General features: G+C 43.6%; 1 long non-coding RNA gene across 1 annotated transcript in view; it reads left to right on the forward strand.

The window, feature by feature from the left end:
* LOC139799992 (uncharacterized) overlaps positions 1-22,378 on the forward strand; it is a 199,490-nt gene that overhangs the window by 119,381 nt on the left and 57,731 nt on the right. The window lies entirely within an intron of this gene.

Below are 22,378 nucleotides of genomic sequence, written 5' to 3' on the forward strand. Positions count from 1 at the left end.
AAAGCTGCAGAGTGTCAGCTCCAATTTACATGCACACAGTCTGAAAATTGTCCTCCTGCCACAGAGCTCCCTGGGACTGACACAGATAGGCAGCAGCATATGGAGCCTGTGCAGCAGGAGCAGAGGCACCCGGCACTTGGCATTGCTGCTCGGTATCCTGCAAATATCTGGGTTATGAAAGAAGGAAACAAGGGCAGAATAAATTGAGGGATCTGGTCTCTTCTGCAGGCACATGTAAAACCCTTGGTGGCAAATGAAATGGTGGAAAAGGAGGACAGGCTCCTCAGCTCTGATTTTATTCCTACAAGTGTGCAGTACCTTGAGGGGAAGAGATAGTGATTACTGCAGTTTGCAGTTGATGCTTTGCACAGCAGGGGTGTCTGTGCAGCTTGACCAGTAGAATATGTTGTTCCATGCTCCCCAGTACCACAACCAGAGCCAAAGTACAAGAACCAGCAGTCTTAGTGAACAGGGCTCTCATTAGCATGCCATTATTCTGCAGACAAGCTTCTGCTGCTGAGCTGTTGGAGATGGAGGAGACAGGAAGAGAAGCAGCTGATAGCCCTCTTGGTTATGTTGTGTGTATAGAACACTGCTGTACTGTATGGACAACACAGGGACAGAACCCAACCCATCCACTGCAAGCAGTTCACCCCTCACCATTAGACACTTGGTGGTAGAGCTGGGCTGCTCCTCAGCTGGAGCTTTTCTGTAGGCTTTCCAGTGAGGGTGAAGTGTTTCTGGGAATCCATAGCCTTGAAGAAGCAAGGATGCTGCAGCTTGGTGCCCACCAGCTCCAGTGCTTGCTCTCCTCAACCTTGGGGCTACCAACCTCTTGCTGAGCACCACCTGCATCTTTCTTTATGGCTGAAAAGAGAGGGGAGGAGGAAGGGGAAGGGGATGTGAGGCCCCCCCATGTCTTACCAAGTTTATGCCCTGCAATATCATCCCATCTGGGAGGTGGCTGTATATCAATGGAGACTGATGGGAACATGTTTCATACCTACCTGCTCTGCAGGAAAGATATGGAAGTCAATTATCTGAAAGGTCCTCAGAAAAAGGGTTCGCTACACTAGGAGCAGGCACAGAGCAGACCTGAAATCCCACCCCACTCCACTGACTTTCACCATGGTTGCTGTGCTGTTGCCAGTCCATTCACAAGCACTTTCTGTGGGTTTATTTGGGTATATCTTGGCATTTGAGAGGTGTCAATCTGCTATAACTGAAGTGGCAATAACTAATCACAGTTAGTTTTATTCTCTGCAGAACATAATGTGAAAGCAAATGGCCCAACAGCATAACTTACTTTATCTGGGCTAAGCATGGTCAGTTCTGCAAAAATAAACCTAGCAGAGGACTTGGTCTCTGGTCCTTTCTGTGAGCTCCAGGGATTCTGCACTCAGGAGATGAATCCAATGAAGAAAATAATCTGCCTCCACATCATTGTTCATTCCAAAAAATGGCAACTCCAGGTTTTCTTCTCACTTCTGATCTCCTGTGAAAACACTTCTTTAAAAAGTGAATTATTTTTGCTGGATCCTTGAAATTCAGTGCCACTCATTTTGGGTTTGAAATCACTCTGTAAAGGTTTGGAGATGGAAATTTCAGTCCCTAGACACTAGAGGATGTGCAGTATGGGTGTTATGTTGTATTCATTCAGAAAGCATCCGTACCTACCTGTCCATCAAAATCAGAGGACTCTGTTGTCTTGTGTATATATTCAGTACACCAACCAAGAGCTGTAAACAGTATTTGCATGGTTTCTGACATCCTTCTGTAGCAAATTCTTTATGGCACAAGTCTTTTTTATCAGAATTTTCCTTTCATATGTGTTTTCCCAAACCTTCAAAGGACCAAATCCTTCCTATAACAATACTACTACGAAAGCTACTCAGGAATAACCAGAGAGTAGGATTTGGCTTTACTTCTTGGCTTGATGCTGATATGGCATTTCATAGTCTTTTTTAGGTGTTTTCTATTGTCATGGCTACTCTGATCAAAACCCTTTCCATCAACAGCCTTGTCAATTGTAATTCAAGGTTCTGGCTGACTACAGACTGCACTTCTGCTCCAGCATGATTTCACAAGCTCCTCTTGCTTGACCTTTCATCTCCCAGCTTTCCCCAGATCCCTTATTACTCAAGCTAGAAATATATCTTCTGTTTTGCAAGAAAGCTTTAAAATTCTTTGTAACTGATAAAAAACAGCAAGATCTTGCAGTTGACTTCAAGGAGAGCATTGCCTTAGGAGAGATTACAAACTATAATAAGCACCTCTCCTGGACAGCAGAGCACAGACCATAATAAAACCCTCTGAGCATTGGCTCCGGCAGAGCCTTGAACTCTGCACCTCCCTAAACCTGCCCTATAACACAGAGGAGTAAAACGAGTTGTAGGGAGGGGTGTGCTTGGTAAAGGGGATCCCACTTGTGATCAGCACCACAAATACCCCACAAAGCTGTGGGAGCTCAGAAAGATCCCCCTGTGTCACCAAAGTCGGGTCCCACCTTGCTCCCTCATCCCTGGGGCAGCAGGGGGGAGAAGCCATTTTGGTCAAGGCTGCTAGGTTTGGCATTTTGTATCTGATTTTTTTTAAAGTGTTTGAAAAGCCACGTGGATATTTTCATCACAATGGAAATCAATAAGTGTTTTGTCCTTGGCCTTCTACAGGACCAGGATTTCACCAGCTGTTTGTAAGGAATCATGCTTACCAGGAGCTAGAATAACTTAGTAGAAATATTACACAGTTTGGATGTACCTCTCATCTGAAGCCAGTATAATTATCCCCAGACAGGAAAAATGAGGTAGAGAGAGGTGAAATCTCATGCCCTATGGTCAGCCCATCACTAACCCTTGGGACAGAAGAGAGGTCTCTGGAGTTTCCCCTCCCACATGGGAGCCAATGATGAAAAAAAAAAAAAAAAAAAAAAAAAAAAGCAGGAATGAAGAATAGAATTACAGGGATAAAAATCCTTCTTTTATACACATAGATAGTATATATATAATATGTATATATATAGTTTTGTCTCATTTTGTATCTTCAACCCTACTTTAAATAAAAACTCACAGACTTGTCACTTTCCATCAGGCAAAAATTATTATTCGGCTTTAGAAAGAACATCTTGCCAAGTGTTGCAGTTCAGAAATAAGGAAAAACATCTCTGCCAAAATGCAGCAAATGTGATTACACAAAGCCAAGAAGACCATAATTAGATCATTACCATGGAAACAACCTAATTACATGTGTAATGCAGCAAGATCTGAGCTGCATATCCGAATGTGTTTTGCTATTGTCTAGCAGGGCCATAGCACTGCTGTTTGCCTTGCATTATTATGCCACCTTGATCATTTTGGATCAGGTTTTATTGGAATAAGTCCCCCTTCCCATTATGTAAAGAATTCAACAGTGCATGAAATTACTTGAGCAAGGCTGCCTGAGGCTCAGCACTGCATGCAGGATCAGGATCCTGCCTGCACAACCAACAGGGTTAGACAGCCAAGACTTGATAGAAGCTCTCTTGCACCAAGATCTGGAGCTCCCCTGGTTACTACATGCAGTCCCTAAGCCATGTCCAGGAGATGACATTTGATCATAAATGTAACCCTGGAAAAGGAAGCTGAGCTTGTCAGGGACTTGCTAAATGTTCCTCTGCCTTGTATAAATTTCTCTGTTGCTTCAGTAATCCCCACCAGGACAGTGTTCAATGGGGATGGCAGGCAGTGGTCAGGCAAAGTCACCTGGGGGTCCCTGTGTACTGATCCACATGTTGCTTTCTTGGCTGGACTAATCTGTGGAAATGGGGTTAAGCAGAACTGGGTTATTATATTGTCTCACTGGTGGAAATGAAATCACTTCGGAAGGACACTGTCACAGTTCTTATTTTCAGGCAGAGAAAATGAGGCAAGGTGAAAGGACATGTTTGTCGGCTTGGAGGACCAAAGCAGAATTGTGAACAGACTACATATAATCCAAAATAATTTCAAAGAGTGAAAGCCAGAAATGTACAGACATGGTTGCATGCCTCGAGGCATAAAATTAGATGCACAGGTTGAGACAGGAGTCATTGATGGGCCTGAACTGCATTGATGAGTCTGCTACTGTCTCCATAGGCTTATAGCCCTTGAATCATGTGGTTGTAGTAAATATGACCCACAGGGTATGTACATGAAATGATGGTGAGCACTGTCACCCCCTTAGATGCACTTTGGATTTTCTGTGCTATTCTGTAGTCAGGCTGGATATACCTTACACAGCAGGAAAGGAAGAGGATGGCTCATTAGCTAAAGGGTACAGTAATAAGGCAAAAGCCAACAGGGCTGTCTGGCAAACCTACTGCTTCTGCTAATTAATGAGGAGAGATGGTTGCTGGGCCAACTGCAGATGTTGCTGCAAATTATGCCATTTCTATCCCTGCCAGCGAGCTCTCTCTGCAGCTAGCACAGCTCCAGGTGTTCTTGCCATAACAATAGTCCCTGCTGTTCCTTTTGCCTCCTTCCATGGAAAATAAAATGCTTCCTTTTTGGTGGGGAGAAACGCTTCTACTGAAGAGCTTTTCAAGCCCAGACTCCACTCCTTTAATTTCTTCTCCTCCTATACTGGTCCCATTTTCCTTCTCTGATTTGTCCTCAAAATCTCCTAATTTTCCATTCAAATTGCTTTCCAAACCACAGAATAAGGCTAGGGAGAAGTGCCTCAAGTGATGCTGATTTCCCTGCCTGGTTTCCCAGCCATGAACACTAAGAGGGTATCTCCAGGCAGCTGCTGAAACCTCTTCCCATCCCCACTGACTCCCTCTCCCGCAGTGGAACCACTGGTCCTGCCAGCACTGGTGGCAATGCAGACCTGGCTGGTGTGGGACTGTTCACTCCTCTCTGGCTCTGAACAGGCTGGTTTTCTCTCACACATCTATTGTACAAATTCATGGAAGTTCACTGGGTAAAACCTGATTTTCAACTTTTGCACAAGGTCAGCAGAATAAAAGAAAAGGAAAAAAAAGCCCAACATTCCCCCCCCCCCCCCCACACACACACACACTACTATTCTCCAATTCTGCTCTGTATGCAAAACCTGTCTGTATGGTTCTGCTGAGCACCAATGCCCTACTTTTATCCCACACATAGCTCAACTAAAAATACTCTGAGATTTCCAGCAGGGTCTCTGCTGTGAGCTGTCTGAGCAAGCAGGCATTGATGCTGCAGCCCCAGCCCCCGAGCACTGCAGCCTGGCCCTGCCTGCACTGTGCTGTGCACCCCATGCAATTTGTACCAGCCCTTGGCACTAAATAGGATGAGAAAAAAACAGTGATCTTGAGGAAATCAATACTCCTTTTTCCCATCAGCTCAGACAAAATGTCCTGCCACGACATTGCAAGAGCACAATTTAAAGAAAGATATGAGAGAACTTAAAAACTACTTGCTATTATTACTACTGTTAGTGATATTTGTAACACAGTAGTACCAAGGAAGCCCTGCCAGTAGACAGGGTGGCTTTAAGCAGTAACATCTGAGACTCTGAAACAGTTATGAAAATAAAACCATGGCTGAAACTCTTAATGCTAGACGTTGTACATGCTTGCTTTATATGCTGAAATGGAAAGTGACTACCATGCTATTTTTTTCCAATTTGTGTGGTCCTGAGAAAGCATGATAAATAAAGGTTAGTGGAACCCAATTTTAAAAGCAGGGGAAGCTAATAGAGATTATTTATGCTGAAGATAGAGTCTATAAATTCTTCCACCCTGGAAAAAGTGACTGAATTTTACCAACTGGCTTCTCAAGTTACCCTAAGCAATGTATTTTTACAACAGCATGGTTTTTTAGAGGGCCTCAGTGTGAACTTTGCTTTATCTATCTTCTGCTTAATTTTCCATTGCATAAAAGGAAAATGGAAATTATTTGATGAGCCCTATGGGTTATTTGCAAATAAGGCTGTACCTATGTGTGTCTAATTTATACGAGGAGTGGCCGTCACTGGTACTACAAGTCATCAGTTTTCCCATGCAGGGCATTAATTTCACAGGTTCTTTGGATGGGGCCATTCCCTGGTCAGGGTCATCACTTACAGTACTTAGGAGGTGACCCCAAACATTCTACCTGTGGCAATATTAACCTGATAATCCTGTGAAATAGGTAAATGTGGCACTTGGTTCCTACCACGGGGCGAGGAAACCTTGACGTGTGTGCTGATGGCGTCTGCCCACAGCAGGCTGAGAGAGAGAACACCAGGTCCTACACCTCCTCCATCCCTTCCTCCTGCCTCCCACAGGCTCTTTTCAAGGGAAAGACAGATATTTTTCCCAAAGTCTTTCATAAACTGCTTGTTTAAGGAGTGGAATAGGGCTTGGATTAAAAAAAGCCTGATAGAAGGTACAGTTCCCAGGACACTCCCCCTGTTGCAGAGAACAGCAGTGATGCAATTCCCTGACAGACTAAATTATTAGTAAAACACTTGTAAAAACCATAAAGGTATAAACATTTCATTAAGACTTCAGGAAGATGTTGCATTTTTTTCCTATTAAATATTAATTCAATTTCAAATAGTACTGTTGAGCTGCTTTGAGAGCACAACTGGTACTTTAATGCCACCTAATTAATCAAAAATTTCATACACATATGTATTAACAGTCTGCTGTTATTGCTGAGGACATTTCCCTAGTATTTAAATATATTGAACCAAACATGATTTGCATTTAAACAGCAATGATCCATACTGCTTCCTGGAAAGGCATGTCTGGTAGATGAAATCTGACTTTTCCTCTCTGACCTGTCTGCCCCAACAGCATGCTGAGGCAGCTCAGCTGGGATTTCACTCCATAAACTGAGAAATGGGAGCTGCGATGTTTGTCCCAAAACACAGCACAGACAGGGGCTGTCCACTGGTGATGATGTCCACTCACTTTGTGAGCCCACTGGTGACAGATGCAGTCTTCCCAGTCTCTGACATTCTTCTTAGCAAAATCCCATCTCTTATCTGCTGAGCTGTCCTTTCTCACCCGTCTTGTTAATTCTTCTTACATTTTTTTTTTTTTTAATTGGAGACACTAACAGGAGGACCTCTGGAATATTCAGAGTGGTAGATGCAGGGGCAGAGCTGATGGGTGGTAAAGACATAGGCCACCACTTTGTCCCCTGACTCCAAATCTCACCCAGCTGAGGTGTGGGAACCCCAGGAGGCCTCTGGTGCATCCCTGTCTTCTAATGGACCCAAGAGCGTGTCAGACAGCTGGGGAGGAAAAGGGTGCAGAAAAGAGCAGGAGAGATGTGGAGTTCTAACCACATGAGATGCATCAGCAGGATGAGCTCTCCTTTAAGAATTACCTCAGTTGTTTCCATTTCCAGGATGACTTCCCAGCACTCATGCATTACTCTTCTACTTGTCTAATATGGTTCACATCGATTTTTCCCCTTACTCTCTGCTGACTCTACAGTCTGAAATACCAAGGACCTGAAATAGTCAAGGTCAAGATTTTATTCCCTGAGTAAACAAGCTGGGGAGAAGGAGAGAGGGGGGAGAAAGCACTCATACCTAAAGATATACTCAGCTATGACACAAATATATTCCTTCTAAAAGAACTCTCTAAGGAAGAAGGCATACAAAAGATTAATCCTTTCAGTCTGAAAATTTGGCATCAAATAAATTCCTTTCTCCTGAGGAATAAATGTTAAGAGGAGGCCGTTGTGCACGTGACCCAAACAAAGCCATTCTGTAGTGTTTGAAATCAAACATGAAGTTAAACACTGTGTAGTCAAGGTTCAAAAAAGTATTAAAAATTATTTTCATTTTGCTAGCCAAGCAGCTTATGTTTTGCCCATGCACTGAATACCTTTATTTCTCATTATATCTAAGCATTGATCCCATTACATTGAATTCCCAGTGTTATTTTTCACCAATTAATGACTCCATATATTATGTTTGCCCATTTGTGATTAGAAGCAAAATGATGCAGCAAATGCCTGACTGCTTATCTCTGCTTCCTGGACTCTCTTGTGCCTGCAAATTTGGCTGGAAGCTTGGTAAGAAATTACTTTGGCCAAAGATTTTTGATGATTCTTGCTCATGTTGAGCTGAAATACAGTGAGTTCAAGTGTCTGGGGGTTTATACTTTGGGTTTCTTCCAGACAGAGAAATGGGTTAGTGTGGAATTAATTATACAGCAAGGTGGAGATACAGAAGCTGCCACACTGAATCAGACCTGAAGCTCACCCAGCCCCAGTGCTGGCACCAGCATCAGTCACTTTGCATGCCTCAAGCAGGGGTAGATGTAGACACAACCCTTGTGAACTTCAGCCCTGTCTCTCAAAGATAAAGACACTTTAGAAGCCCAAGGTCTGATGCTTTATTATTTTTTTGATATTTTTCATTAAAATAAGTGAATACATCTATGGCAATAATTGCAACCTGATGCTCTAGATCTTTTCAAGCAGTTTGGAAACAGAGGGCCCCAGCTGGAGCTTGCAGTGTAGTTTGGGGACAAAACAAATTATCTTAGGCAATTTGGTTCACCTATTTTCAGTGCTCATATAATTAAATGAGATTAAGTCTACAGAGAGAGGCAACACCTTTTATTATAGCAAACTGATGGTTTAGGGGAAAAAAAATCAGATGTGTTTTCAGGCATAGAAACACTTTTTTCAGGATTATAAGCCAAAAATCTTGTCAGTGTTATCAGCTGGCCTAAGAAATGATATTACTTTGCTGTATGAATACTGCTTCAGTCATATCCTTAGGTGATAACAGCTACAATAACAGCACTAATACAATTAAAAGCAGTTGAGGATGATTGAATGCCCTTTCATAATAGAGTTGGACATGAAGTTTCCCAAGAATAGCGGGGTGGAGCTATACTGAAATCATAAAAATATTTGTACTTTCCTCCTTATTTTTAGTCTGTAATTCTGATTTTACTCCCAGCAGTACAAATGGAAGTCATGGGTTGATACTAGAGCAATCCCCTTTGGATTCTGCATATATTTTCAACACAGTCTTACCACCTTGTAGAAGGTATCTCTAATGCAGAGGATAAAAGTAGGTCATCCATTTTCTCCACCATCCTGCTATCTTGGTAACATCAACTGAGAGGAACAGTGTGTGCACTTTTTATCCAGCAACACTGTCACTGTATTCCATCAAATTATGATCCTTTAGTCCCACCGTTGGAGTGATTCCCAGAAAAGGCAATAATGTAAGTGATGCACAGATAAGAAAGAAAGAAAAAAAAACCAAAACAAAAACTCCTAAGGTGGAGAATGTCTTGAAAATCAGCCAGCTTAGCTTTCCCTGGTGTTGTTTATTTTCATATTATGTTTTTAAAGCAAATTTTCCCAAGACACTTCACAACCAACTTCACATGCAGATACAAATAGAAACAATTTGTATGTTGCTGTAAATCTTAAAAGCAGCAAATCAAGGCTTATAAGAAGAAAGTCAGGACAGGCAAGATAAGAAGTAGAGAATGATTAGACTAAGTAACTTTGGAAATTTGGATATTAGAATTTGTTCTCTGGGTGAAAGCAAACCACACCATCAAAGAGTGAGAAGATTAAGGAGTTTCTACACACAGGATTAAGCAGGTTGTGCAGAAAATATCTTCTAGTGAGGGAAGGAGGAGACAGTAAGATGGGTGAGGAAGGGGCTGGAGATTTAGGAAAGCTGGGTAAAGAAAAAGGGAGATTTCTGAGGACACATTGGGGTGCCATGGCTGGAACACACAGCTGATGCAGGTGTTCCATGCAGGACTTCAGTTTCCTCTGCTTCCTTTTTTTTTTCTTTTTTTTTTTTTTTAAATAGCATTTCCAAGTTTTCAGTCACCAAATGAAATTGCAAGCTGTCAGTTTGGGAGAGAGTTTGCTGCTGACATGCTCAGAAATGCTCCAAAACTCCCTAAATAAGCACTGCCAATGTTTATTTCTAAACATCAGAGAAGCAGGGAAATAGAGTAGCACTTCCACTGTTTTGATTGGGAAACATTTGTGCAGATTCAACACTTGTCTGCAGCACCCTTCTGGGATGAAACCACATAGGTACAGCAAGTGCCAAAAGTGCAGACAGAGAATTTGGAGGGGAAATTGTAATTTTGAAGAAAAGCCATTAAAAAGAAGTCTGATAAGGCAGAAAGCTTGTCTTTCCAATAGCTTGCTCCCTCCATAACTGTAACTCTCCTAGGAACTCCCTGTAGTTGTTTCTACTTAACAAAAAGCCAGTTAAAAAGTCTCATAAAAAACTATTCAACAATATTTTTGAGCTAACCATGTTTCAGCTATTACCTACTAAATGCCACTGCAGGCCCTGAACGTTATTTTTAATGATTGGTTATATACATATCTATCCATATTTAATATTACCTATCTCCATGTTTAAGGGAGATAATGCAGAACCAGGTACCTGGCAATCCTAACTTCTGTCTCCCTTTATAACCTCAAATGTGAAGGCAGATTTGCCTAGTAGGAGGCCTAGCACTGAAATCCTTCATCAAAATATCAAAGGTTCAGAAATAATAATTACTATTAATTTCATTATGATTGTGTTATTAATTATTGTTGTTCATTATTTGCCATAATTGTTAATGTAGCCACAATAAAAACACTGGCATATCCAGGGTGTGATGACAGGTGTTTTTCTGCCTGCTTTAAAAGCCCTTACTTCTAAAGGGCTTTTAAAGCCCTTATACAGCCCTTAGCTGTGTTAAAAGCAGCTTTTCCAGGTTTTCCTCCTCTACAAAGAACTGCAAGAGCTGTGTGCCCTGCTCCCACTCACCCTGGCTTGGCCCCACTGGGCTCACCCCACAGCAGGACACACACCCATGGTTTGGTATCTCAACATTATGGATCAACACAAGGACAAGTATTGGTAGAGAGGGAATTATTTGATATTTTCTGCCTCCCTTTTTAAAAAAATTATTGGATTATCCACAAGTAGGTGATCCTGAGACTGATAAGGGGAGACGAAGGTGAAAAATCCCACAAATCAAATAGCAAATTTACCACATTTGATTAGCATCCCTGCGTAGGAGCAGATTTTCATGGAAAGCAAGTAACAAGGGCAGACAGTTTCACTGGAGAAATTCGCTAGCACATCTTCATAGATAAAGTATTGAAGGGTCACTTCAACATGGTTTGGAAATTTCTGGCAATTTGGGGTATTTATCCAGCACGTGTCATTCCCCAAATCCATCCTGACTTACTAGGAGCAGCAGCAACACTGCCATGCACGTATCTTCTGCATCTATATTCCTGGCTGGGGCCTGAATAATCCTCATTCCTTTCTGCTTTGATAGCAGCAGAAAACCCAAACTCTCCCTTTTTCCCTGAAACATAATTCAGTGGAATAAAAAACCCAAGCTGGTGTATTTTTGTTTCACATGAAAAAGACTGGGGTTCAATAATGCAGACAGGGCCTCATGGGAATGAAATCGCTGCCTATATTTAGAGACAGAAATTTAATTTTTTTTAACCCTCAACTGGAAGGAAAATTTAGTGTGTTTAACAGGAATGAATGGTAGAGCTGGCTGTACTGGAGTCTGTAGTACAGTTGCCCTGGGCAGAGAGTAATAATAGAACTGGAAATGATTTTTGAACTGTGATGTCCTGTGGAAAGGTTTTTTTTAAGGAAGCAGCTACGTGTGCTCTGAATCACCATGGGTGGCTACTGAGCGCTGTGCTGCAGAGATGTCACTCCTCCATCCCAGCCCTCAGTCTGTGCCTGAGGTTTTTATGGGAAACAGAGAAGTGTTGGAGAAAAGGGAACAAGCTAAAATAGCAACAAATGGCACTGGCAAAGCACTGTGAATGAGCCAGAAGTTGCTCACTCTATTGCTGGGCAGGGCACTGAAAAGCATTGTGATATCCTGCTCACCCATGTAACTAAAGCATCCCTTTCCTCCTTCACAACCTAGAAATAGATGCTGAAGGCTCTTGTGTCACAAAGGGCATGAGAACAACCTATAGGAAATTGCTGTTTATTAGTAATTCCTCACAATCCTGAATCTTGCAGCAAACTCCCAAAGGGATGCAGAGAGGAAGGGAAAAAGTACTGGCTGTGCTTCTGTGGCAACAGGGTCCATCCACCCCATCATGAAAATGTTATAATGGCTCATTGCCAGATAGATTTGGGCAGAAGAGCTTTTACTCAAATTAGATGAGGAAGCCAAAGCTCAGAAAGTGGTGATAGAAGACGGGACATGTCAGTAGTGTGGATGACATATGGACTGAAATCCTGGCCCCACTGCTTTCAATGAGGTGTTTTCAATGATGCTCAGACTCCACCAGAGCAGGGATGTGTGTTTTATAGGCAGCCTCACAGCCCTTTCTCACACACGAGTGAATTATCCTGTCTGTGGGCGTATTAAACCCCAAGACTCATCTGTGGTTAAAGAACAGACTTTTACAGAGTCTAAGGATACCCCCAAGGGCTTGGGTGGCTTCAGGCATCTCAGGGAGCTGCAGCATCTGAAGAGCTTCCCCATCACAAGATGTCTGTGTGGTCCTTTGGCTCTGCAGTGCAGGGCTCCAAGGCTCACTCTTCTCAGCAGGCTGAACGTAAGAAAGTTCCTGGTGGTTTCAGAGGGTCCCTGCCCTGCAGAAAGTGCTTCTGGGGAGGATGATGAGCTTAAACCCCAGCAAGCCAGTTGTCCTAGAGCACCAGAGCAAAAGCAGAAACCAAGCTGGTCATAAACAGAGCTGTCTCCACAGCAACTGATTAAAGCTATTTTGGGAGTTGAAACTCTCAGGTGGGAAGGGAAGCAGAAAGCAGATAAATTATCCACTAAAAAGCAGTGTGGCTGCACTGCTCAGCCCTCTCAGCCCTTTGAGGCAGTGAGTAACAGAGGACAGACAAATGTGGCATTGTTCCTCTGCTCCCTTGCTGGGCCTGATCAGGAGATAAGACCCTAGGAAAGGTCCATTTCACTGGGAAAACATGGAGTTATTCATTAACTCATGTGCCTAAATAAAAACCTGATAAGGGCAGAGCACCTGGCTGCAAGCCCAGGTGCAGCCGTGGCTGTGGGATGGGCAGGCACATCCACCTCCTGTGGCCACTAAATCACCCGTGATCGTGTACCTGGGATGCCATCCTGCTTCTGGGCATGGGTAAAGCTCCCTTTTAGCAACACCCTTTTTGCACAGTGAAAGCAGGGATGGTGAGATAGGGTGGTGATGGGTTGCTGAATGAAGACATTGCTTGCTTTTAGCAGCTGGAGGTGGTGCCTGAGTTAGCAGTGAGAGAGGTAGATGAATATGGATTTTTCAGTTTGGTTGTCAAATCCAAAATCTGGGAAAATGAGTAAAACCAAGCGTTTTCCTCAACAGGAGAAAAATTCTCTTTTTCTACTATATAATGCTGGTTTAAAAAATACTTCTCTAAAATTTAGGTCAGTTTTTAAACAACAATGCCTGTTTCAAAACAAAAAGTCAAAATATTTAGGTTTGATGATGTTGAGACAAAATGTCTCCATATCTCCAAACCATTTCTTTTGACATGTCAAAATGAAACATTTGTACACTTTCTAATTTTTTTCACAAATACTGTTGGTTCCTGCATTTTTCAGTGAACTTATCCTTTGAAAAATGTCACTCAGCTCTAAAAATTACCATACATATAGAGCTACCTCTGTTATCACATTATGTCTCATGCAAGCTTGCCAAGTATGAATTCCTCTCAAGGGAGCTGGTTAGACTTCAAAGCTGACCGGCAAAGCCTGAGATGGCATAATGCCAATTAAAAGGGTTGAAATGTTACTTAACTTTCCTTTAACCCCCACCAAGGTCCCACTCTGCAGGTCAATGCTATGAGCAAGGATTAGGTGGGTCAGCTCACTGTCTCTGAAGAGCACATACAGAGGGTCAAACCATAGCTTGCACTCCCATGCATGTGTTCACATTAGTGTTTTAATTCTGCTTAAAGCAGCCTGTCTGGGAAATGCACCAGTTTATGGATCTCCTTAGGGATCCTGTTGAACTGCACGTTTGTGTGGGCATCTAAGGGAGTTCTTTGCAGGTTTCTTGTAGTAAAGTTATGTGGGCTCTAGATGTGAAATCATGGGCATGCAGGAAAATCTGTCAGTCCTCCAGAGCCAGAAGATACATGTAGGAATGGTGAGACTGAAACATCCCTCTGCTCTGCCCCAAGGAAAAGAGCTGGTACAAAGGCTTGTAGGGAGCTGCAAAGCTTGGTGTGACTCTTCTGTCTCATCTGTCTTCAGAAAATATCTTCTAGACTTTGCCTGGGAGTTTGATCTCAGCTCCCTAGTTTAGGGTTATTAGACTGTAGGTATTGCATGATTTTGATGCTCCTACTCCTGGTAGCTGTGTGGGTGAGAGAAGTCCAGGCCTGTGCTCGAATGGTGGGATTTTATGGAAGGTGACAGCCAGCAAGGTGTCAAACAGTCCCCAGCACAGCACCACGATGCATTCTCCTGAGGCCTCTCTCATCACACAGCAGAGTTTAATTAGCTGTCACTGATTTAAATATAAATACCCTCTTTATTGCTAATCACTCCATTTAGGGATGGAAAGTCCACAGAGCCAAACATATACCCAGTTAGTCAGCATGTTTGTGAATATTGTGAGATATTGGAGGTCATAAGTCAGTTTGCCAGCATTATCTTGATTATTCGATGGAAACCTTTACTCAAAAATAGTCTTAAAAAATGCAACTTTAGCAAAACTTGGAGCTGAAATAATTGGAAAACATTAAATGTACTCACCAAGCTAAATTCACATGAGAGCAGTTATTGTGTAATAGTCAGATAACTACCCTTTGTGTTTTGGTGCTTACTCACATCCAGGAGTAATAACATAGGTAAAAGGTTAGAACAAAAATAATAGCTTCCTAAAATCATAATACAGAATTTTCAGTTTTATATTCAGGTCTATCAGCTGCAAATGCACATTTTGTTTTTTTTAAATAAATTTGGTTTTTAAACAAAACATGTGAAAACAATCTGCAGGTGCTGCTGGTGTCCCAGGACAGCTGGCAAGCATGGCATGTGCATAACTTTATCTCGGCCCCATTGCTCAGGTGTATTTTCTCAGTCACCCTCAGTGATCAGGGATGCAGGAGATGCCTGAGCTGGGGATGCCACGTGCTTGTGCTCTCTGTGCTGTGTGTGACCCTGGGCTATGGAAGGCACCAAAAGGATCCACCAGAACTCCTTATCTGCCAGCACACACACACTGACACACATTTTGTACCTTCATCTGTTCAGAGTGCTCCATTACAGTGATTTATGTGCTGTCTGTCTTCTGGAGCACCGGGGGAACACAAGAGAAGCAAGAGCAATAAACAAATAATAATGAGCAGAGATAACACAGAAATGAGTCCACAAATGCTCCCCACAAGCAGGCAGTGGTATTGAGCTCCCAGTGAAAGGAGTTTGGGGGCTCTCAGGTCTCCAGGAGCAGGGCAAAAGAGGAAGGCTTTGGCATGGGGTTAAATCCCATGGAGGAGTGGGCCAGCACTGTGATCTTTGAAGGAAACGGGCAGCACATCAGATTGGCTGTGGACAAGGAAAAAAAAGCCCATATTGGGAAATATAAAAAGGAGAGCTGCTCCTAGGGAAGTAAAGAGGGAAAACCCTGAAAAATAGGTAGTTGGGGGGTGGAGGAGCAAGGTTGGATTTGGGCTGCAACGCTGAACACAGTGGGGAAATTCCATCCCCTTCCTCAAGCAGGTAGATAGAGCAGACACTGTGTGTGCCACGAAGCTGGTGAGGCCAAAAAACATTCTTCTTTTTACCCATGCTTTCTTTTTTACCCAACATGCTTTTGATTGCTGCTTTGACACCTCAGGACTCTGTCACAGTGAAAGCACAGCAGCAGTCTAGAGGCTAAGCCAGGGCTGTAGGGACAAAACATGGCCAGGTGTGTGACAGTCACACATGGAGACAGAGGGGCTCAGTGGGGGTGGAATGGACATCAGAAAGGACATCCATGCAGAAAGTGGCATCTCCAGAGGTTGTGTCACAGTACCACTGGCAAAGAGCAGCAGCATGCCCATGGCCACAGCACCCACCCAGCAGCAGCAGCCCCAGGGGCTGTGTGACCAAACACAAACCTCTCCCTCAGCACTCAGCATCCCTTTATGATAAAAAAAGAAGCGGGGCCCTTTTAGAGATTAGTGGATGGTAAATTATTCCCTTCATTTGTTATTCATGATGAATAATGAATTATTCTCATAACATTTACTATGCTGTTCATTTATTATACAGGGCAGGGGAATGTTTAGAAGCTAATTATTGCTAGGAAGGCTCTACACTTGCAAAATATGTGACTTTTACATATTTGTTATATCTGTGCTTGATGTGGGGAAGGGATTTTTGTCTGGTTTAGAATGTTTCTGTCCCTTCAAGAGGGCCTTACTGCAAGCCCATGAGCAGGACAGACATCTCCCTCACCTTCAGTAGCCAAGCTGCTCTGCCACCTCCACCTACAGGAGTACGTCTAGAAATAAATTCTCACTGTTTCTTAACATGCAGGAGTAAGGAGGAGCTGGCTGGTGGGGCAGAGGTCCACACCACCCATCACTATGGCCACAGTAGATCTTCCATCACTTTTTCAGGAGGCTACCACTGCTATGAAGTCTTCAGCCGCTGCAGATGGGGAGAAATCCTCTGCTTTGTTGCCATGTCAGTGATGAGCCAGATTGTTCATCACCTGGGAAATACCCAGAGCAGCAAGCACCGGCAGGGCTCAATGCCACACATTGCTGGAGGAGCTACAGAGCCAAGCTGTGGGGAGCAGGAGGAGATGGCCTCCTGAACAGGGAGAGGCTGGGGGTTTGTTTGTTTTTCTTGTAAGTATTACATTAGGAGACTGAGTAATATCTGGAAGAGTGGTCTATCAGCAGTTGTAAATTGTCAGTTCTAGTTGTCAAAACTCTGCTGTGCTGCTGTTTACCAACAGATTTATCCTGACCACTTATAGTTGATAAATAGTTTAACATTTATTTAGAAAAATGCTTTTAGGGAGACTGGAACCTCCCATGCAGCTCTGCTTCCCTGGGTGCATGTTGCAGCACCTGCCATAGACAGCTGAGTCCATGTCCTGCCCACACAGGAGTGAGATGTTGTCCTGCATTTCACCAAGTGCCCTGCATCAGGCATCCAGGCTGTGAGAAAGGTTGCTGTGTGCCTGTAGCTTGGTCCTATTTGTTGGTCCCCTGGGGCTCTCTCCTTTCTGAGTCCTGTGGGATAGCTTGTGAGTTCAACCCACAGCTGGTGGGTGAGAGATACCATTGACCTTGATGGAATAATACTCATTTACAGCAGAAGATGACCTAGTTCTGTGCTTTCTAATATCCTTCTTATCTACATTATGTGCCTAATATCAGTATGCTCTTGTGGACTCCAGTGATACCCTTACATATCACTGGGTAACTGTTACCAGAGCTAAGCCTGTGAGTGGTTTATAAACCCACAGGGAGAGATAGTTCAGCACTGTGTTTCTGAATAATTGATCATCACATGCTTCAGTATAAAACTGATCTTCAGTGATACCCTTTTGGCTGTGCTTCAGCATCCCTCTTTGTTTTATTTTGATTCCCCAGCAGAAATTTCTCTCCACCAGCTGCCATTGTAACCTGGTAAGAGCATTGTGAGCTGCCAGTAAATGAGCTTTTATTTTATTTCTCATTCTTGTAGTGGTAAATTATTGTGTCAGCACAGAGACGATGCAGGTGACTAACCTCATAAAATGTAGTAAATGATTAATAAAATCTCAAATAACAATAGCTCCATGGGCAGATCATAACTCGCCACTCTGAGCAGACCCATGCCTCTAGAGGACACCAGCTGATTGCTCTGTGAAGGAGATATTTTTTTTTTTTAGCCGTGAGACAATAGAGAAATGGCAACCTAGGGACAGCTTGGGAGCACTGAGAAGAGCTACATCAGATCTCTTGTTTCTGCTGTTGGGAACACGTGTGCACTGAGTGCTTGCAGCAGGACCAGGGTGCTGGGCCACTGAGGAGCATGTACCCCAAAGTCTGGGCAGGGGGACACGTGTGAGCATAGGGAGGTGCTCACAATTGTGGATGCTAAACTGCAGCTGGGATCTCAGAGACCCAGAAAAGATGCTCCTTGAAAATTCCAAATATTCTATTTTGATTTTAAAGAGGGAAAATCAGTCCTGTTAAGGTTAAATTCTCCACTACAGGTAGAAGGGCTGCTGGGCTGAAGCACGGTCTCACATATTTCAGAGGGGATGAGTTTTTACCATGCAGTGACAAAAATGGTCCCCTCCTCCTCAGACTTTTCTGCAGCAGAACGACTTCTCCAGTGAGCACGTGTGTGCTAAACAGGAGCAGACATCACCCCTCAGAAATTCCTTGCCTGGATCTTTGCCTGCCCTTCCCAGCTGGAAGCTGGCCCAAAGCTGAACCACCAGCCCGGAGGAGTAGGAAAGATGTGCACAGGAAGATGCTTTCTGTCCATGTTTACTTTTAATAGGACTTACACAGCTCTGTGCTACCCAGGCTGTGCTTCGGCTGCATCCCCGTAGTTTTGGCATTTGCCTCCACAGACAGAGTCTTCTTGCAGCACACACAAAAATGTTGCTCTTGAAGCAACTGTTTATTCCCTGAAGGCACCAGACAGGAGAGAAACCTCAGAGAAATGGAAACAAACTGTACTTTTCCATGCAACTCCAATTATTAATATTCCAGTGTTGGCCAAGCACTTGTAGAGCTGTAATGAGAACATCCACTTACTCGCTGTTTCCAGAATTTATGCACAACAAGAAATACATAAATATCAATTAATAGATTTTTTTTATTTTAATAATTAATTAATTATAGAAAAATTAATTAAAACATAAGAGGATAGAAGCCTCTATTCAGCCCCCTAAAAGTGAAAAACATGTTCGTAAAAACCCCTCCCTCCTGCTCAGAAGAAAGCTCTCAATTTCAGAGGAAGGAAGCCATTAATTTTATTTTTAATTGTGCAATACTTTTAAGTTAATTTCCATAAGCAGCAGAAGCAGCAAATCGGGGAGGGAAAAACAAAGATTTTGCAATTAAATTATCACTTGGGAGCTGTGTCTTGCCTGTTGGTTATGATCCAAACTCCCCATATCCTGTAACTTGCCCATGGTGGTAGATGTGCCAACAGCAAGTGCAGCCTGGCTCTAAGTCCTCCTTGAAGTCCGTGATGTCAGGGCTTTAATAACAGCACCTAAACCTTTAAATACACAGCTATAACCACTAACAAATTAAATAAGCAAAATTAAAATTTAAAATGGTAAAAGAAGACAACTGAGGGTGAATCCAAGACATGGGTGGTGTTTCAGCCACAATCAGGATGTGTTTTGCCAGCAGAAGGTGGCCAGTGGAGTTGGCCCTGGCTGTGGAGCAGCCACGGGAGCCTCTCCATCAACCATCCCAAGCTGTAGCTCATCCTTCTGGAACAAAATGAGGAACAAAGTGAGGAAATGGGCAAGGAGCAGCAGGCTGGCCATCTGGAGAGCCACTGACCGTGCTCAGCAGCCAGCATGGTGTGATGGGGCAGACTCCTTATCTGCCACACATGGGCAGGCTGAAAATCCTCCTGCAACCTGTGTTTTCCTTTCTTGTGTGTGTCATGGTGATAATGATTTTGGGACCCTGAAGAGCAACAAACCATTCTGGGGCCAAGGAGCTGCCAGGCAGAGTCACAGCCAGGAGCTGGACTAGAAGATCATCAACTGCAAACTGCAAAATGCTCTGATCCTATTTTTCCTTAGGCTTTTCCAGCTGAGAGCCAGGGATGCCTGTTCATTTTCAGTGGAGAACAAGTGGATCAGTGTGACTGCCTTTCATAGGAAAATAACTGGAAATCAGGACAAGTTGACAATGCTCCTCCTGCTTTTCCAAGTGCATGAGACCTGCAGCCACAGGGGGGATGAGATACTAATGCTAGGGTAAATAAAAGCCACACTGCCTTCTGCATGGTTGCATACATCTAAATGAATAAAATAATAAATCTTGGGGCCTCAGGGAGCTCCAAGTGACCAATTTAGTGGAAAAGCTCTCCAGCTGACCCCTCACCTCCCCCATGGTGGCCATTACAGCAGTGTTTGCTGTAGGTCATGGACACATGGCTTATTGATTCCATCACAAAAACATCAGCAGGAAAACTAACACCCTTTTATCTGAAATGCTTGGACCCTCAATAACAACAGCAACTATAATGATAATATTTTATTTTGCCAGCACCTAGTCCTGAGGTTCCTCAATGTTTTCCCTACTGACTCTGTGTGCACCCCACAAAGATTTGCCCATCAAAACTCCCCCTGCCTTCCTAACACTTCTCCTCAGCCAGGAGCTGCTCTCAGAGGTTATTTTCCTCTCTGAATTTATTCATTTAACATCAAAAATACAATCCATTTACCACAATGGGTAAAAATAATAATATTTTGCATGTGCCAGGGTTTTTTTCCTTGAAGCCCTTTACAAAGAATATGAGATCAACTCTCTCAGTGAGCCAGGCAGGTCAGTACCTGTATCAGTGTGTATGTATTCCCACAGATAGCTGAGGAAGGTGTTCAGGGTTTACAACGATGCAAGTGAGAAGTCAGTCAACACCTGGGGAAAGCAGCAGTTGGGTCAGAACCGCAGCTCAGTGTTACCAGACTCCCCAGCTTAAGCCCTGCTTTCAACTTTCTGCACAGTCCAGTTAGGAGGATGTAACCTTGGACGAGGGGTCCCACCTAACACTAGAGAGTGAATTCAACCTGTAGCTGTATTAATGCCACATTGTTTTGCTCTTTTCCCCTCTTTCTCTACCTTTGGTAGCACCTGGAGCTGGCTAATCACATCTGGTTCATTGATACCCTCCTGGCTGGCAGGAGCAGGAGCAGGAGCAGGAGCAGGAGCAGGAGCAGGAGCAGGAGCAGCCACAGCCCTTCCTGGGGCCACAGCTGGGCGTCCCAGAGGTGGCTCCACCATGGCTCTGCCTCCACTGTGGACCCCAATTCTTTGCTGCCTGCAACCCCACCCAGCATCAGCTTGTGCACAGGGACAAAGCAGAGCATAGAGCCTCTTTCCTCATTTAACAGAACTCCTTAATTCTTCTCTTTTATAACCTGCAGCATTATTAGCAGCAAATTACTGCTATTGATAACTCGTTAGCAAACAAAATGAAAGGGAATGCCTCTAACATCTGTATGAAGCTATTTATGAGTGGTTCTAGCTCCTGCTTATTGGGCTTTTAGTATTCATTAAGGCCAGTAAACAGTATGTGTTTAAAATGCTGATCTACACAGCATGTGTTAAACCCTCAATGTGCATTATCTGAGATAGTGGCTAGTACCAGTTCTCCTACCCAACTAACCTGATTCATTATAGTTTCCTAATCTCTGTTTATGAGCCTGTTTTGTTTGTGAAGGCTTAGTATTTTTTTTTTTTTTTTCACGTGGGAGAATTTATCAACATCTGTGCATCACATTGCATCGGGTGTCCGGGTGGCCTTGATTGGACTTTGTAATGCTGGAGTAGATCTGGGGCAGGGAGTCTCTCTGCTGAGAATCCTGTGACTGTTTTCCAAATGACAGCTAATTTAAAAGGTGGTGCTTCCTTTGGTCGTTAGTCTCAATAGAAGGAAAAACACATTATCATTTCCTCTCCTGTCTTGTCTCCATCTGGCTGAGAAAAAGGAGGGCAGGCAGCGAGAAGGGCGGTCGGGCTGGGGAACTCCCTGCCATGGGCTGGCAGCCAGGTCGAGCAGCAGATCAAAAGATGGATTGGACATTGGTACTGATAAAAAATGATCTTTGTGCGTGTCACCAGGCACAGAGCATGCAGGATACTGTTCTGACATTGACTGTGTCCTCTCCAGCCAGCTCAGCCCTGACCAGATAAAATGTTCCGTGCTGCTCTGCTTCCTATTATCTCTTAAGGCTGCAGCCCCATCACATCAAGGGCACACCAACACTGTTCCTTAGCACATCTACCCAAACCTTTTTCACCTGGTGCTCTCAAAACCTGACTCACAGTGTCCTGAAAGTATGACCTCAGAGACACTTTGTTCCAGGCACCTTGCTATTAGGCAAAGACTGGGGACCCCATAGCAGCTTGGTGATATAATGAAGCTTTTTCTAGTGGCCTTGCAATCCCCTCTGGCCTCCCTTTCACTTCCCCAGGAAGTGACTCTCTTATAGAGAAAACTTCTTTATACTCTTGTGGCTTTGGGGTTATTTTAAAGTCAGGGGAAAAAAATGCTAAATATTAAAACACCAGAAGCTTTCTTTGATATGGGCTTACATCCAGCTTTACCAGAAATATGTGTGGCTTCCTACTTTCTGCTGCTGAGGCTGGCAGATGGACATTAGTGCCTCCAGAGAGGCTGGAATGGAAATGTCAGGTAACATAATTGTGAAGTACAGAAGAGCACACAGGCCCTTTTGGGTCT

This window comes from Heliangelus exortis, chromosome 9, assembly GCF_036169615.1.
Source record: "Heliangelus exortis chromosome 9, bHelExo1.hap1, whole genome shotgun sequence".
In the NCBI taxonomy this organism is placed as follows: domain Eukaryota; kingdom Metazoa; phylum Chordata; class Aves; order Apodiformes; family Trochilidae; genus Heliangelus; species Heliangelus exortis.